We start from the raw sequence: 19,888 nt of genomic DNA, 5'->3' as shown, positions 1-19,888 counted from the left end.
CTGCATGGAGTAAGTCGTATCTTGGTTTTGCTCCACTTACCTTTTAACTCCTTATGCACCACCCTTCACTAAGACTTTTATAATACTTTTACAAGATTGATTTTGACTTTTAAGTGTCAGAATGAATACCAGAGCTAAGGCTGGATCTGATAGCAAGGGTAACGGAGACCCTCAACTCACTTTGGAAGCTATCTCTAAACTGGATAAAAAGCTTGGAAAAAAGATTTGCCACTTTGGAAACGCTGTTAAAAGATATGGAAGACAGGCAGACCACACTCATACAGGAGAGTGCTAAACAACAGCAATTAATTGCTGAACTGGATCAAGCTGGCAAAGAGAGAGATCGCAGCTTGGATTTGCTGGAAAAAGATTTAATGGTGACCAAACAAAGACTGGAACAGCAAAGACAGAGGATTATTGATTTAGAAAGCTGCAGTCAAAGAAATAATGTGAGGATTATCGGCCTCTCCGGGAATGCTGAATCCGGTAATCCCATTGAATTCTTTTCTAAACTTCTGAAGGATGTGCTTGGCCCTGAAGTTTTTTCTACAAGCCCTGTACTCGATCGTGCCCAACGAGCATTAAGACCAAAACCTCCGGCAGAGCAAAAACCACGGCCAGTAATGTTGAGATTTCATTATGTCAGTATCAAAGAGCATTTGATTCGAATTGCTCGTCGTCGAGGAATGATTCAATATAAAGAATAATGGAAGTTTCGTCTGGTTGAAGATTACACCCCAGAAGTTATGAAAGAGACTGCTTTACAAACCGATTATGTCGTGGCTTTATCAAGAGAATTACCAACCTGCATTATTGTTCCCAGCCCGTCTGAGAATTTCACTTCCTGTCAAATCACGCTGGTGGTTTAATTTCGTTAAAGAAGCCGAAGACTTCCTCCAAGGTTAACTTTTTGTCTCCAGATGGTCAAGAAATGTGCTTTTCTTTGACTTTATATTTAATTAGTCTACTAAGCAATGATTAACTTACAGGTTTAAATGCTTTTTATGCCGGAGATATTTTCCTGCCCTTTGTTAATTTTTTCGTGCTTGGTTCTGGAACATGGATACTTACCATGCTTCAATTTAATATTTTTTTTCTCTTTGTTATTTTACATTAACATTTTAATGTTCTGTTTGGGTAATAATTAAGAATTTAACTGAGTGACTGATTGCCTTTTTCTCTTTGGAATTAAAATAAGACTATTTTTTGCAAGTCTGTTTACAATTTGAAAAATTGTTTTGGCTAATCTTTCTTTTTTGTTTAGTCTACTGATGGTGCATTGCATTCTTTTTAAATTTGAGAACCTGCCACCAAAAGGTCAGGGTTAAACAATAGTGGGTAGCATTCTGGCTGCCTATTGGCCAGTTTTCGGGCTTTGCTGGGTGGGGGGTGGGGCTGTTTTTAGGTTAGTTGTTTTTTTTCTTCTTCTGGACTGATAAACTACAAATATGTCTGAACTGTCGTCATATCCTACTCCTCTTTGAACTTTTTTTCCTGTTCCTGTTAATGAATCTCCTTAGCAACGGTTAACCCTTTACATACCATATGTTTTTTTTAGTCTATTAAAATGGATAACATGATTAATTTTGTTTCATGGAATACAAACGGCTTGAATAATCCAATTAAGCATAAGAAGATCTTTAAAGTTTTTCCATAGACTGAACGCTCAGATTATTTTTGTGCAGGAGACTCATATCAGGAAAGAGGATAATCAGCACTTTTTTAGACTTTGGAGGGGTCAACAGTTTCATTCTAACTCACAAGCAAAGGTAAAAGGAGTCTCTATTTTTATAGACTCCTCAATTTCATTTGTTCATCATGAGACAATTTCAGACCCGAATGGTAGATTTTTTATTAATTACTGACTTACTTCATAACAAAAAAGTTGTTATGGTTGATGTTTATGTGGATCATCCTGAGTTTTTTAAACATTATTTGCATCTTTTCCTAATTTAAACAAATATATGTTGATTATGGGTGGAGATTTTAATTGCTGTCTAAACCCTTCGATAGATAGATCTGTGTCGAATCTTGCACTTCCTAACAAATCTGCTGTTTTTATCAACTCCTTTTTAGTTGATTCCGTAATTTTAGAAGTTTGGAGATTTCTACACACATATGATAAAGAGTTTTCATTCTTTTCTCATGTCTATCACAATTACTCTAGGATTGATTACTTTTTTCTTGACGCACGATTAGTTCTACTTGTTACTGACTGTAAGTATGATGCAATTGCCATTTCCGATCATGCGCCATTGAAACTAACAATTAAATTAGTGGACGTACCCTCTGGTGCTAGACAATGGCGACTCAATCCTTCTTTATTGCAAGATTTAGACTTTGTCCATTTTATTAAAGAACAGATTTCCTTTTTCTTCTCAACTAATTTTAGTGAAGAAATTTCCAGTGGGATATTATGGGATACCTTTAAAGCATATATCCACGGTCAAATTATTTCATACTCTGCTGGACTGAAAAAACAAACTAATAATGAATTATGTATATTGGCTGATAAGATTAAAGAAATCGATAAAAAATACTCTGATGCTCTGATGCTGATCAATCAAAACCAAAAGTCAGTTTTATATACATGGTGATAAACCTGGTAAATTGTTGGCCAACCAACTGAAAGCTGTTTCAACTAAACGTCAGATTATTAAAGTTCGTAAACAAGATGGTAACTACAAGGTAAACCATGATCAAACTAATATATCTTTTCAAGAATTTCATACTTCTTTATATCAATCAGAATCTCCTGAGGATTCTACATCAATGCATGAATTTTTAAGGAATTTGAAGATTCCGAAATTATCACTTAATGAACGTTTAATATTAGATGCACCCATTTTGGAGGAAGAAATTAAGAAAGTAATTTCTTCAATGAATTTGGGTAAAACACCCGGTCCTAATGGGTATACAGTTGAATTTTTAAAATCCTTTTCTGACCTTCTCTTTCCCTGGTTAGGTAAAATTTTTAAAGATGCCCTGTCAGTAGGTAAATTACCACAATCCTTTTATGAAGCAACTATTTCTTTAATTCTTAAAAAGGATAATGATCCCACTGAATGTGTATTCTAAATATTGGCTTCTAGACTGGAAAAGGTACTTCCACAAATTATTTCTGATGACCAGACAGGATTCATTAAGAATCTTTTATTTGCATTTTAATATTAGGAGATTAATGAATATTATATATACCCCTTCATCTATAATTCCAGAATGTGTTATTTCTTTAGATGCCGAGAAGGTGTTTGATAGAGTCAAATGGGAATATTTATTTAACACGCTTGAGAAATTTAATTTTAGTTCAAATTTCATATCCGCAATCAAATTGATTTACCACACACCTAGGGCTTCAATACTTACTAACAATCAGAGATCCCCTTTGTTCAGGCTTTTTCGAGGCACTAGACAAGGTTGCCCGCTGAGTTCTTTATTATTTAATATTACTTTGGAACCTTTGGCAATTGCCATTCGGGATTCTTCAAACGTCTCTGGTATTACTCGTGGAAAGGGGACTCATAAGATCTCTTTATGCAGATGACCTGTTACTTTATATCTCTAACCCGGAGAAATCTATCCCAGCAGTATTATCACTACTTGGTCAGTTTAGTTTTTTCTCTGGTTATAGATTAAATCTTAATAAGAGCAAACTTTTCCCATTAAACATGCAAGTCCCAATTTATAGGCAATTACCATTTAGATTAGTGACTGATTACTTTTCGTACCTGGGTGTTAAAATTACCAAGAAACACAAGGACTTATTTAAAGTGAACTTTTTACCTTTAATTAATTACGTTAAACATTTACTAAATGGTCCCCATTCTCTTTATCATTGATTGGCCGAATTAATGCAGTTAAGGTGAATATTTCACCAAAATTTTTGTATCTATTTCAGGCGATTCCAACTTTTATTTCGAAATCCTTTTTCGACACTATTGATTCCAAAATTCTTTCATATATGGCAGAATAAAAACCCAAGGTTAAGTAAGAAATATTTACAAAGATTAAAAAAGGATGGTAGTATGGCTTTGCCTAATTTTAGATTTTACTATTGGACAATTAATGTTAGATACTTAATTTTCTGGGCACAAGATTTAGATGCAATTCATTCTCCCTGTTGGGTACACCTTGAGTGTGAATCAGTGCAAGGATTTTCATTAGTTTCTATTTTAGGAGCTTCATTCCTTTTTGCACTTACTAAATTGAGTAAACAAATGACTAATCCAATAGTTAAACATACAATACGGATATGGTTTCAATTTCGTAAATTTTTGGATTGAATAAATTTAATCTATCAAGTCCTATTCAATCTAATTTTTTCTTTCAACCATCTAGAACTGACTCAGCCTTTTCCTTATGGAGAATGAAGGGAATAACATGTTTATGAGATTTATTCATTGATAACTGTTTTTTTATCTTTTGAACAGTTGTCTAATAAATACAATCTGCCTAGATCACATTTTTTTTGATATTTACAGATAAGTTTTTTTTAAAAGTTACTTTACCTTCCTTTCCGACACCATATAAAATTGAAATTATGGAAAAAATTTTAGGTTTTAATCCTTATCAGAAGGGCCTGATAGCAATAATTTATGATTGGGTTATGAAAATACGTTCAGAGGAATTTGATAAAATTAAGAATGAATGGGAAAGAGAACTCCAGATACTTTTACCTACAGAGACATGGAAGAAAATTCTTCAGTTAGTTAATACATCTTCAATGTGTGCTAGACACTCTTTGATACAGTTTAAGGTGGTTCACAGGACCCATATGTCCAAGGACAAGTTAGCCTGTTTTTATCATCATATATATCCTATATGTGACAGATGTAATTCGAAGGTGGCTTCCCTGACACGTTTTGGTCCTGTCCCCTTTTGGAAAAATATTGGAAAGACATTTTTAATATTATTTCATCTGTATTGAACATTGATTTACAACCTCATCCTATTACTGCAATTTTTGGGTCACCAATGATGGAATCTTGCCATTTATCTGCTTCTGCTTGCCATATGATCACCTTTGTCACATTAATGGCCAAGCAATCCATTTTGTTCAAATGGAAGGATCCAATACCTCCCACCACTTTTCAGTGGTTTTCTCAAACTATAGCATGTTTAAACTTAGAAAAAATTAAGAGTGGTACTGTTGATCCTTCACTTAAATTTGAGGAAGTTTGGAGTCCATTTATTCAATATTTCCATATGATATAAGCTGACCTTTTTCAGATACCTTTCAATAACCCTTGAATACAGAGGAGTGGAGTTCACCACATAGTAATGTTTCTTTTTCTTTTTAATTGAAGAAATATCAGTCCAGTTTTTTTTTGGAAGTTTTGGGGTTTTTTTTGGTTTATTGTTAATTTTGTTTTGATTTGGGGGTTCTTCTTTCATATAATTAAATTTCATTTCTTTTCAATCTTTCTTTTTGTATTCGTTCACTTAATAAGAGAACAGGAGGTCTAGATTACCTTTTTTTAACTCCTCATGATTATATACATCAACTGTTATGATTGTTATCCTGATCTCTTTGCACCATATGTATAATTACTAATGTTATATATATTATTTTGTACTAATTTGAAAATTAATAAAAAGATTGAAAAAGAAAGAAAAAGGATTTACAGATAAAGGTTGGAATCGCCTGAAATAGATACAGAAATTTAGGTAAAATAGTCATCTCAACAACATTGATTAAACCAATCAATGATAGGGACAATGGGGACCATTTAGTAAGCAATTGTTTAACATGATCAATTAAGGGTAAAAAGTTAACTTGAAATAAGTCCTTATATTTCTTGGTAATTTTAACACCCAAATAAGTAAAATAATCAGTCACTAATCTGAATGATGATTGCCCATAGATTGGAACTTCCATATTTAATGGGAAAAGCTCACTCTTAAGATTTAATTTATAGCCAGAAAGAGTTTAAAAACAGCAGGGAAGTCTTTGGTGTTTCGATCGGGAGCAAGAGGTCAGTGCACGGAAACAGCCGAGGAGATAAATGTTTTTTTTGCTCTTTCTTCTAACGGTTTTGGAGATAGCGGGGAGTAATTGTGCAGGCGCATAACGTCAGTCATTAGCATGCGCACAGTTTAAAGAAGACTGCCATATCCAGCAGGCAGCGTCGGAGCGGGCAGTGCAGTGAGAGGGAGCAGAGTGATTTGGGCTTTGGCTCAAGGGGCTTTGGTTTAAGGGGTGAGGCAGGTGAATAGCTGGTAAGTAAAGGTAAGGTTTATCTGTTATCTGTTAGAAATACTTAAGTAGGGAAAAACTAGGTGGGAGGGGGGGAATAAAGCATTAGTTCAGATGGAGGATATGGTGGTGTGCTGCAGCTGCTTGATGTGGGAGCTCTTGGACCTTGCTGCGGTCCAAGAAGGCCACATCTGCAGTAAGTGCTTGAGGCTGGCGCTCATCAAAATTGATGAGCTGGAGTTGCAGCTTCAAACACTGCGGAGCATCAGGGAGGGAGAGAGTTATGTAGATACTGTACATCAGGAGACAGTCACCCCCCCTTAAAGCAGGTACTTCTGGGGTCCAGGAAGTAGATAAAAGGGTGACCGTTAGGGGAGAGAAAAGGAAAAAGAAAACAAACAGGCGGATAGAGCAGAGGACCCCGGAGGCTGTTCCCCTCAATAACAGGTTTTCCACTTTGGAAGCTGTTGAGGGGGATGACCTGCAGGGGCCTAGCAGCAGTACCAGGTCTCTGGCACTGGGACTGGTACTGCTGCTCAGAAGGGAAGGGAGGAGAAGAGAAAGGCAGTAGTGATAGGGGACTCGATAGTCAGGGAAACAGATAGGAGGTTCTGTGGCAGTGAGCATGAATGCTGGATGGTATGTTGCCTCCCAGGTGCCAGGGTCCGGGATGTCTCTGATCAGGTCCACAGGATTCTTGAGAGGGAGGGAGAACAGCCAGAAGTCGTGGTTCATGTTGGTACCAATGACATAGGTAGGAAGAGGGATGAGGTCATAAAAAGTGAGTTTAGGGAGCTAGGCAGAAGGCTGAAGAGCAGGACCTCAAGGGCAGCAATATAGGGATTGCTGTCAGTGCCACGTGATAGTGAAGGTAGGAATAGGAGGAGATGGCAAATAAATGCGTGGCCGAGAAATTGGTGCAGGAGCGAGGGTTTTAGATTTTTGGATCATTGGGATCTCTTCTGGGGAAGGTGGGACATGTACAGAGAGGACGGGTTACACCAAAACCTGAGGGGGGTCAATATCCTTGCAGCCAGGTTTGCTAGGATGGTTCAGGAGGGTTTCAACTAGTTTGTCAGGGGGATGGGAACCGGAGGATTAGGTCAGAGGAAGAAGGGGATGGAAAAAAGTCAGATCTAACAGGTAGAGAGGCTTTGAGGAAGGAGAAGCAGAGTACAGCCTATCGAAATAGTAAGGCAGATGGACTAAAGTGCATTTACTAAAATGCAAGAAGCATCAGCTATAAGGGAGATGAACTGAGAGCTCGGATAAGTACATGGGACTATGATATTGTGGCTATTACAAAGACATGGCTGACATCAGAGCACACAAGATCATAAGACAAAGGAGCAGAAGCAGGCCATTTGGCCCATCGAGTCTGCACCAAAGAAAAGGGAAAAAAAGAAATGGGGAATGCACAAGGAGTTCCACAAATTCGCCACCCTCTGGCTAAAGCAGGAATGGATATTGAATATTCCTGGTTTTCAGTGTTTTAAAAGGGATGGGGGGTGGGAGGAGAAGAGGAGGAGGGGTGGCGATACTGGTCAGGGACACTATTACAGCAGCAGAAAGGGTGGATAATGTGGAAGGATCCTCTCTAGAGTCAATATGAGTGGAAGTTAGGAACAAGAAAGGAGCAGTTACTCTACTGGGAGTCTTCTATAGGCCCCCTGGTAGCAATAGGGATACCGAGGAACAAATTGGGAGGCAGATTTTGGAAAGATGCAAGAACAACAGGGATATTATCGTGGGAGACTTCAACTTCTGAAATATTGATTAGCACCTGCTTAGTGCCAAAGGTTTAGATGGGGGCAGAATTTGGTAAGTGTGAACAGGACGGATTCCTGTCACAGTATGTTGACAGGCCGACTAGAGGGAGTGCCATATTAGATCTAGTTTTAGGTAATGAACCAGGTCAGGTGACAGATCTATCGGTGGGTGAGCATTTGGGGGAGAGTGACCATTGCTCCATAACCTTTAGAATTGTCATGGACAGGGATAGGAGCAAAGGAAGATATTTAATTGGGGAAAGGCGAATTATGGGGCTATAAGGAGAGAACTTGAGAGTGTAAATTGGGGTGACATTTTTGAGGGGAAATGTACTATAGAGATGTGGTCGATGTTCAGGGATCTCTTGCAGGATTTTAGGGATAAATTTGACCCAGTGAGGCAGAGAAGGAAAGGCAGGGTGAAGGAACCATGGGTGACAAGTGAGGTGGAACAACTAGTTAGGAAGAAAAAGGCAGCATACATAAGGGGTAAGCAGCAAGGATTGGACAGGGCTCATGAGGAATATAGAGTAGCAAGGAAGGAACTTAAGAAAGGGCTGAGGAGAGAGAGAAGGGGACATGAAAAGGCTTTGGCGAGTAGGGTTAAAGTGAATCCCAAGGCTTTTTACTCGTACGTGAAGAGCAGAAGGATAGCTAGAGTAAAGGTGGGTCCGATTAAAGACAAAGGTGGGAAGGTGTGCCTGGAAGCTGTGGAAGTGAGTGAGGTTCTCAATGAATACTTCTCTTCAGTATTCACCAAGGAGAGGGGTCTTGATGATGCAGAGGACAGTGTTGGTCAGTGTAAAGTTCAAGACAGAGGATGTGTTGGAGCTGTTAGAAAATATTAGGACAGATAAGTCCCCGGGGCCTGACAGAATATTCTCCAGGCTGCTTTGTGAGGTGAGGGAGGAGATTGCTGAACTGTTGGCTAGGATCTTTGAGTCCTCATTGTCTACGGGGATGGTACCGGAGGATTGGAGGGTGGCGAATATTGTCCCTTGATTCAAAAAAGGTAGTAGGGATAGTCCAGGAAATTACATACCAGTGAGCCTTACATCTGTGGTGGGCAAGCTGTTGGAAAGGATTCTTAGAGTTAGGATCTATGTGCATTTAGATCCTATTAGGGACAGCCAGCTTGGGTTTGTGAAAGGAAGATCTTGCCTCACTAGCCTGATAGGGTTCTTTGAGGAGGTGACCAGGAAGATTGATGAGGGTAATACAGTAGATGTGGTCTACTTGGATTTTAGTAAGGCGTTTGACAAGGGTTTGCATGGTAGGCTTCTTCAGAAGGTCAGAAGCCAGGGGATCCAGGGAGACTTGGCCGTGTGGATCCATAATTGGCTTGCCTGCGTAAAGCAGAGGGTTGTGGTGGAGGGAGTTCATTCGGATTGGAGGGCTATGACCAGTGGTGTCCCAGAGGGATTGGTTCTGGGACCTCTACTTATTGTGATATTTATTATTGACTTAGATGAGGGGGTGGAAGGGTGGGTTAGCAAGTTTGCAGATGACACAAAGATCAGTGGTGCTATTGATAGTGTGGAGAGTTGCCAAAGCTTACAGAGGGATATTAATAGGATGCAGAGCTGGGCTGACAGGTGGCAGATGGAGTTCAATCCAGAGAAGTGTGAGGTAGTACACTTTGGAAGGACAAACTCCAAACAAGGTAAATGGCAGGATTCTGGGCAGTGTGAATGAGCAGAGGGATCTGGGGGTTCATAACCACAGATCACTGAAAGTTGCCACACAGGTGGATAGGGTACTTAGGATTGGGTTTAAGAGCCGTGAAGTAATGATGCAGCTTTACAAAACTCTGGTTAGACCACACTTGGAGTACTGTGTCCAGTTCTGATCACCTCATTATAGGAAGGATGTGGAGGCATTGGAAAGGGTGCAGAGGAGATTTACCAGGATGCTGCCTGGATTAGAGAGTATGGATTATGAGGAAAGACTAAAAGAGCTAGGGCTTCACTCATTGGAGAGGAGGAGGATGAGGGGAGACATGATAGAGGTATACAAGATATTGAGAGGAATAGATAGTGGACAGCCAGCGCTTCTTTCCAGGGCACCAATGCTCAATACAAGAGGGCATGGATTTAAGATAATGGGTGGGAAGTTCAAGGGAGATATCAGAGGGAGGTTTATCACCCAGAGAGTGGTTGGTGCATGGAATGTGCTGCCTGGGGTGGTGGTAGAGGCTGATACGTTGGTCACGTTCAAGAGATTGTTAGATAAGCATATGGAGGAACTTAAGATAAAGAGATTTATGGGAGGAGGGGGTTAGCTAGTCTTAGGAGTGGTTTGAAGGTTGGCACAACATGGTGGGCCGAAGGGCCTGTATTGAGCTGTATTGTTCTATGGTTCTAAAACCACTAAACTGAGCAAGCAGTGATAATGCTGCAGGAATGGATTTCTCAGGGTTAGAGATATAAACTAACAGGTCATCTGCATATAATGATACCTTGTGTCTCAACTCCACAAATAATGCCAGATATGTTGGAAAAGTCACAAAGAGTAATTGCCAAGGTTTCCAAAGCAATATCAAATAGTAAATGGATTTAAAGGGCAGCCCTGTCTAGTTCCTCAAAAAAGCCTGAAAAAGGGGGATCTCTGATTATTGTTAAGTACAGAAGCCAAGGTGTATGATATATCAATTTAATTGTGGATATAAAATTTTGGCTAAAATTACATTTCTCAAGTGTGTTTTATAAATATTCCCATATGACTATCAAGCACCTTCTCAGCATCAACCGAAATAACACATACTAGAGTTTTAGATGAAGGGGTATATGCAATATTCATTAACCTCCTAATATTAAAATGCAAATACCGATTTTTAATAAATCCTGTCTGATCATCAGAAATAATTTGTGGAAGTACATTTTCCAGTCTACTAGCCAATATTTTGGAAAAAATTTTGGAGTCCACATTCAATAAGGAAATAGGTCTGTATGATGCACATTCAGTAGGATCTTTATCTTTTTTGGGAATTAAGGAAATAGATGCTTCATAAAAGGATTGTGGTAATTTACCTACAGCCAAGGCATCTTTAAAAATTTTACATTACCAAGGAGAAAGAAGATCAGAAGAAGATTTTAAAAATTCCACTGTATACCCATCGAGACCAGGTGCTTTACCAGAATTCATCGAAGAGATTGCTTTCTTCATTTCTTCCTTCGTAATGGGTGCATCTGATGATGAACGTTCGTTAAGTGATAAATTCAGAAGATTCAATTTCTTTAAAAATTCATACATTAAGGTGAGATCCTCAGGAAATTATGATTGGTATAAAGAAGTGTAAAATTCTTGAAAAGATTTATTAATTTGGTCGTGGTCAACCGTCAATTTACCATCTCATTTACGAACTTTAATAATCTGATGTTTAGCCGACGCAGTTTTCAGTTGGTTGGCCAATAATTTACCAGATTTATCACAATGTATATAAAACTGACTCTTAGGTTTGAGTAGTTGATTTTCAATTGGGGATGTTAATAACAAACTGTTGCAATTGAAGTTCAATTCTCATTTTATAAAGCTCCAAATTAGGAGCAACAGAGCATGTTTTTAATCAATTTCTTTAATCTTATCAACCAATATACATATTTAATTATTAGCTTGTGTTTTCAATGCAGGAGAGTATGAAATAATTTGACCATGGATATAAGCTTTAAAATGTATCCCATAATATCCCACTGGAAATTTCTTCCGTAGAGTTAGTTGAAAAGAAAAAGGCAATCTGCTCTTTAATAAAATTAACAAAGTTTAAATCCTGAAGCAGAGAAGAATTGAACTGCCATTGCCTGGCACCAGAAATTACATCCATGAATTTGATTGATAATTTCAATGGTGCATGATCGGAAACGGCGATTGCATCATACTTACAATCAATGACAGATGGAGCTAATAGAGAGCCAATAAAGAAATAACTCGAGTAATTGTGATAAACATGAGAAAAGAATGAAAACTCTTTATCGTTGGGGTGTAGAAACCTCCAAACTTCTAGAATTCTGGAATCAACTAAAAAGGAATTAAGATAGCGGATTTGTTCAGAAGTACTTGATTAGACACAGACCTATCCATTGAAGGGTTCAAACAACAATTGAATTCTCCACCCATAATCAACATATATTTGTTTAAATTAGGAAGAGATGCAAATAAATGTTTAAAGGACTCAGGATAGTCGACATTGGATGCATAAACATTAACCATAACAACTTTTTCGTTATGAAGTAAACCAGTGATTAATAAAAATCTACCATTCAGGTCTGAAATAATTTCGTAATGAACAAATGAAATTGAGGAGTCTATAAAAATAGAAGCTTCATTCAACTTAGCTTGTGAATTAGAGTGGGATTGTTGACCTTTCCAAAATCTAAAAAAATACTGATTATCCTCCTTCCTAATATGAGTCTCCTGAGCAAAGATAATCTGAGCCTTCAATCTATGGAAAACTTTAAAAATTTTCTTCTGTTTAATCGTATGGTTTAAACCATTTATATTCCATGAAACAAAGTTAATTATATTATCCATTTTACTTAAATAAAGCATATGGTATGTAAAGGGTTAACCTTGCTGCACAGGAGACTCATTAATCAGGAAGAGGGAAAAAAGTTCAAAGGGGAGCCAGGTGTTACAACAATTCAGACATACCTGCAGTTTTAGATCAGTCCAGAAAGAAAAAACTAAACTAAGATTAGCCCCACCCCCCACCCACAAAAGCCCGACAACTGGCCAATAGACTTCCAGAAAGCTAGCTACAAAATCCCTTAACCCCACCTCTCTTGATGGCAAATCTCCAAATTTAAAGGAATGAAAGACACCACCATGAGTTAAAACATTGAGACAAAAGTACCAAAAGACATTCTGAACATATAAACATGTATATTGGTTCATGTTGGTACCCATGACATAGGTGGGAAGAGGGATGAGGTCCTGGAAAGTGAGTTTAGCGAGCTAGGCAGAAGGCTGAAGGACACGACCTCGAGAGTAGCGATCTCAGGATTGCTACCAGTGCCACACGATAGTGAAGGTAGGAATAGGAGGAGATGGCAGATAAATGCGTGGCTGAGAAGTTGGTGCAGGAGGGAGGGTTTTAGATTTTTGGATCATTGGGATCTCTTCTGGGGAAGATGGGACCTGTACAGAGAGGACTGGTTACACCCGAACCTGAGGGGGGCCAATATCCTTGCGGCCAGGTTTGCTAGGGTGGTTCAGGAGGGTTTCAACTAGGTTGCGAGGGGGAAGGGAACCGGAGGATTAGGTCAGAGGAAGAAGGGGATGGGGAAAAGGCAGATCTGACAGGTAGAGAGGCTTTGAGGAAGGAGAAGCAGAGTACAGGCTACAAAAGTAGAAAGGTGGATGGGCTATAGTGCATTTACTTGAATGCGAGAAGCATCAGGAATAAGGGAGATGAACTGAGAGCTTGGATAAGTACATGGGACTATGATATTGTGGCTATTACAGAGACATGGCTGACATCGTGGCAGGAATGGATATGGAATATTCCTGGTTTTCAGTGTTTTAAAAGGGATAGGAAGGGGGAGAAGAGGAGGAGGGGTGGTGATACTGGTCAGGGACACTGTTAAGCTGCAGAAAGGGTGGATAATGTAGAAGGATCCTCTCCAGAGTCAATACTGGTGGAAGTCAGGAACAAGAAAGGGGCAGTTACCCTCCTGGGAGTATTCTATAGTCCCCCTGGTAGCAGTAGGGATACTGAGGAGCAGATTGGGAGGCAGTTTTTGGAGAGATGCAAAAATAACAGGGTAATTATAATAGGAGACTTCAACTATCCAAATATTGATTGGCACCTACTTAGTGCCAAAAGTTTAGATGGGGCGCAGTTTGTTAAGTGTGTCCAGGACAGATTCCTGACGCAGTATGTTGACAGGCCAACTAGAGGGAATGCCATATTAGATCTAGTTTTAGGTAATGATCAGGTGACAGATCTATCGGTGGGTGACAGCGACCACTGCTCCATAACATTTAGAATTGTCATGGACAGGGATAGGATCAAAGAGGACTGGAAGATATTTAATTGGGGTAAGGCAAATTATGAGGCTATAAAGGCGAGAACTCGGGAGTGTAAATTCGGATGACATTTTTGAAGGGAAATGTACTATGGAGATGTGGTCGATGTTCGGGAATCTTTTGCAGGATGTTAGGGATAAATTTGTCCCGGTGAGGCAGAGGTGGAATGTAGGGTGAAGGAACCGTGGGTGACGAGAGAGGTGGAACAACTAGTTAGGAAGAAGAGGGCAGCATACATAAGGTGTAAGCAGCAAGGATCGGACAGAACTCGTGAGGAATATAGAGTAACAAGGAAGGAACTTAAGGGGCTGAGGAGAGCAACAAGGGGACATGAAAAGGCTTTGGCGAGTAGGGTTAAGGAGAATCCCAAGGCTTTTTTCTCGTATGTGAAGAGCAGAAGGATGGCTAGGGTAAAGGTAGGTCCGATTAAAGACAAAGGTGGGAAGATGTGCCTGGAAGCTGTGGAAGTGGGTGAGGTTCTCAATGAATACTTCTCTTCAGTATTCACCAAGAGGGGTTTTGATGATGCTGAGAACAGTGTAGGTGACAGTAATGTTCTGGAGTATGTAGATATTAAGAGAGAGGATGTGTTGGAGTTGTTAGAAAATATTAGGACAGATAAGTCCCCGGGGCCTGACAGAATATTCCCCAGGCTGCTTCATGAGGAGAGGGAGGAGATTGCTGAACCGTTGGTTAGGATCTTTGAGTCCTCATTGTCAAGGGGGGTGGTACCGGAGGATTGGAGGGTGCCGAATGTTGTCCTCTTATTCAAAAAAGGTAGTAGGGATAGTGCAGGGAATTACAGACCAGTGAGCCTTACGTCTGTGGTGGGTAAGCGGTTGGAAAGAATTCTAAGAGATGGGATCTATAAGCATTTGGAGAAATATGGACTGATTAGGGACAGCCAGCATGGCTTTGTGAAGGGAAGATCTTGTCTCACTAGCCTGATAGGGTTCTTTGAGGAGGTGACCAGGAAGATTGATGAGGGTAGTGCAGTGGATATGGTCTACACAGATTTTAGTAAGGCGTTTGACAAGGTTCAGCATGGTAGGCTTCTTCGGAAGGTCAGAGGCCAAGGGATCTGGGGAAGCTTGGTCGTGTGAATTCAAAATTGGCTTACCTATAGGTTGTGGTGGAGGGAGTGCATTCGGATCGGAGGGCTGTGACTAGTGGTGTCCCGCAGGGATTGGTTCTGGGACCTCTACTTTTTGTGATATTTATTATTGACTTAGATGAGGGGGTAGAAGGCTGGGTTGGCAAATTTGCAGATGACACAAAGATTGGTGGTGTTGTGGATAGTGTGGAGGGCTGTCGAAGCTTGCAGAGGGATATTGATAGGATGCAGAGCTGGGCTGAGAAGTGGCAGATGGAGTTCAATCCAGAGAAGTGTGACGTAGTACACTTTGGAAGGACAAACTCCAAAGCGGAGTACAAGGTTAATGGCAGTATTCTGGGCAGTGTGGAGGAGCAGAGGGATCTAGGGGTTCATATCCACAGATCACTGAAAGTTGCCTCGCAGGTGGATAGGGTAGTTAAGAAAGCTTATGGGATGTTAGCTTTCATATGTCGGGGGATCGAGTTTAAGAGCCGTGAAGTGATGATGCAGCTTTACAGAACTCTGGTTAGGCTATACTTAGAGTACTGTGTCCAGTTCTGGTCACCTCATTATAGGAAGGATGTGGAGGCATCGGAAAGGGTGCAGAGGAGATTTACCAGGATGCTGCCTGGTTTAGAGAGTATGGATTATGAGGAGAGACTAAAGGAGCTAGGGCTGTTCTCATTGGAGAGAAGGAGGATGAGAGGAGACATGATAGAGGTATACAAGATATTAAGAGGAATAGATAGAGTGGACAGCCAGTGTCTCTTTCCCAGGGCACCAATGCTCAAAACAAGAGGACATGGCTTGAAGGTTATGGGTGAGAAGTTCAAAGGAGATGTCAGAGGGAGGTTTTTCACCCAGAGTGTGGTTGGTGCATGGAATGCACTGCCTGGGCTGGTGGTGGAGGCTGATACATTGGACAAGCTCAAGAGATTGTTAGATAAGCATGAATTTAAGTTAGAGGGATATGTGGGAGGCAGGGGTTAGATAGTCTTAGGTGTGGTTTGAAGGGCGGCACAACATGGTGGGCCGAAGGGCCTGTATTGTGCTGTATTGTTCTGTTCTCTATGTAGAGAAAAAACAGTTAAAAATTCTAAAAGGCAACATTTTGAAAAGTACAATCTTACTAATATTTCAAAAGAAAAAAAAAACAAAATCACCAAATCAGATTCTTAATTATTTCAAAAATAAACAATTAAAAATAAGAGTGAAATAATAAAAGAAAAGAAAAGAATCATAAAATAGAAGCAAGATAAATATCGATATTCCAAAACCAGACATGATAGTGTTAACAAAGAGCAAAAAATCTCCGGTCTTAAGATGTTCAGATCCATGAGCTAGACCAAACTTATAGACCAAATAGGTATAAAAATGAAAGAATAGTACATTTATTGGCCATCTGGAGATGAAAGTTGATCGTTAAGAAACTTTTCAGCTTCATCCACGGAACTAAACCATTTACGTGATTTGTCAGGGAGAACAACCCTTAAGCGGGCTGGAAGTACCAATGCAGGTTGAAATTTCCTTTGATAGAGCTGCAACATGATTGGTTTAAAAAGCAGCCTCTCTTTCATAATTTCTGGACTGTAATCTTCAACCAGACGAAACTTCAACTCTTTGTATTGGATAATTCCTTTACGACGAGCAATTCAAATTAAATGTTCTTTAGTATTCACATAGCAGAATTGCAATATTACTGGCTGTGGTTTTTGCTCTTCAGGAGGTTTAGGTCTTAAAGCTCGATGAACACAATCGAGTATAGGATGAGCAGAAAAAACTTCAGAGCCAAACACATCCATCAAAAATTTGGAAAAGAATTCAATAGGATTACCAGTTTCGACATTTAAACTCAGGTTTTTTTTCCTCTGACTTCGACTTTCTAAGTCAATAATCTTCTGTCTGTATTGTTCGAAATGCTTGCGTGGTCGAAGTTAATTTCCTTTCTAACGAGTCCAATCTACAATATCTGTCTGCCAGCTTCATCCAGTTCAGAAATTAGTTTCTGTTGCTTTGCATTTTCCTGTTTAAGTGCTGTTAATCTGCCTTCAATCGCCTTTAACAACACTTCCAAAGTGGAGAATCTTTGATCAATTTTTTCATTTTTTTCATCCGGGAGCTTGGAAATAGCTTCCAAAGTGAGTTGAGGTTTGCCAGACCCCTTGCTTTCAGCTGCTGCTTTTTGGCTTCTGGTAGACATTTCCAGCAGTTAAAGATCAAAATCCAATCATATAAAAGTATTATTAATACTTTAACATAGGTAGTAAAAGGGTGGTGGAAAGAAGTTAAAAAGGGAGTGGAGCAGTGCCAAGATGCAACCTACTCCATATAGCGCCACCAAGAGAGTCCGTGACATTGCTTTCAACAAACTATGCACTTACACCATGAATGGTAGGGCAGCAGGGAGTGTAATGGAACAGAGGGACCTAGGAGCACAAGTGCAGAGTTTGTTGAAAGTCCTACACTGGTTTGAGTTTCCAAAATGCATCACCTCACACTTATCTGTACTGAAATCCATTTGCCTCTCCTCGGCCCATTTCCCTAACTGATCAAGGTCACCCCGTGATCTACGATAATCTACAACAACAACTCCTAATGTTGCATCATCCAGAAACTTGCTGATTAAGCCTTGTGTTTTCACATCCAAATCATTTATGCAAATAACGAATAACAAGGGTCCCAACACTGACCCCTGTGGCACATCACTAGTCACCGGCCTCCACTCAGAGAAACAACCTTCAACCACCACCCTCTACTTCCTACCTCCAAGTCAATTTTGATTCCACCTAACTAGCTCTCCCTGGATTCCATTGGACCTAACTTTCCAGACCAGCCTACAACATGGAACTTTGTCAAACACCTTACTGAAGTCCAAATAGACAACATCCACTGCCCTACCCTCATCTACCCTTTTGATTACCTCTTCAAAGAACTCTAAAAGATTCTTCAAACTCTACTTTCCACAAAGCCATGCCGACGACTCCTAATCAGACTCTGTCTATCCAAGTAGATCCTGTCCCTCAGAATTCCTTCTGGTAACTACCTCAACACTGATGTCAGGCTGACAAGCCTGTAGTTCCCTGGCTTGTCCTTGCTTCCCTTCTTAAACAATGGAAAGGCATTAGCTGCCTTCCAGTGTTCAGCAACTTCACCAGTGGTGAATGATGAAGCAAATATTCCACAAGAGCATCCACAATTTCTTCTCTACCTAGTCAAGGTAGAGATCAACAAAGTCAAGGATGCACTTAGTCAGGCCCTGGGGATTGACCCACCCTAATGCACTGCAAGGCTGCAACAACCTCCTCCCTGCAGTTATGCATGTTCTCTAAAAAAGCTCCACTAGTTTCCCATATCTTTTGAGCAACTAGGATCAATCATATCTGGCATGCTAGAGATAGATGGGTGACAACCAGAAGAAGTAAGGGGAGTAGGTAGTTAGTGTAGGGTTCCCCCGTGACCATTCCCTTCACTAACTTTGGTTATGCTGTTTATATCCCTTTGGATACTGTTGGAGTTGGGGCAGGATGACCTTTCAGAGGCCAGCAGTAGTCAGGTCAGTGGCACCGTACCTGGCTCAGGGCAAAGTCAGGCAGAGTGACAGTGATAGGGGACTCAATAGGAAGGGGTGCAGATAGGTGTTTCTGTAGCTGCAATCGAGACTCCAGGATGTTGTGTTGCCTCCCTGGTGCCAGGGTCAAGGATGTCTAGCAGCAGGTACAGAACATTCTGAAAGGGGAGGGTGAGCAGCCAGAGATCATGGTCCATATAGGTACCAATGACATAGGCAGGAGCAGGGATGAGGCCCTGCAAAATGATTTGAGGGAGCTAGGTAGGAAGTTAAAAAGCAGGACTTCCAGGGTAGTAAATCTCAGGATTACTACCTGTGCCACATGCTGGTGAGGTGAGAAATAGATACATAGTGCAGTTCAATACATGGCTAAAGGATCTGGTGCAGGAAGGAGGGCTTCAGATTTATGGATCTTCCAGGGCAGGTGGGACCTGTACAAATAAGACGATTTGCATCTGAACTAGAGGGGAACCAATAGGTTTGCTAGTGCTACTCGAGAGGGTTCAAACTAGAGTGGCAGGGGGTGGGAACTACAGCAACAGGGCAACAGCTGGTAGGGTTGAGGGCAAGACAGAAAACAAACAAGACTGAAAGGAAGGACAGCAAGGGACAGGCTAATAAAAATGATGGGACTGATGGGTTGAAAATGTGTTTATTTCAATGTGAGGAGTATTATGGGTTAGGAGGATGAACAAAGCCTGGGTCAGTACGTGGAATTATGATCTTGTTGCCATTACAGAGACCTAGATGTGTGAGGGACAAAACTGGCAGCTCAATGTTCCTGGGTAGGTTTCATTGTTTTATACATGACAGAGAGGGGGGTAAAAGAGGCAGAGGGGTTGCACTAGTGATAAGAGAGAATGTCACAGCAGTACTCAGAGGACATACTGGAGGGCTCATCCATGGAGATAATTTAGGTCGAGCTCAGAAATAGGATGGGTGCAATTACACTGATGGGATTACACTATAGGTCTCCCAATAGCCACTGAGAGTTGGAGGAACAGATATGTTGACAGATTATGGAAAGGTGCAGAACCAACAGGGTTGTCATAGTGGAGGACTTTAACTTCCCCAGTATTGATTGGAAATTCCTTAATAAAAGCAGCTTAGATGGGGCAGGATTTCTTCAGTGCATCCAAGAAGGGGTTCTTGAAACAGTATGTGGAGAGTCCAACTAGAGGAGAGAACATGTTGGACGTAGTTTTGGGAAATGAGCCAAGAAGGTGACAGACCTG

This window comes from Pristis pectinata, chromosome 9 (assembly GCF_009764475.1).
Source record: "Pristis pectinata isolate sPriPec2 chromosome 9, sPriPec2.1.pri, whole genome shotgun sequence".
NCBI lineage: Eukaryota > Metazoa > Chordata > Chondrichthyes > Rhinopristiformes > Pristidae > Pristis > Pristis pectinata.
The sequence above is the reverse complement of the archived record's forward strand: the minus strand, read 5'-3'. Positions refer to the sequence as shown.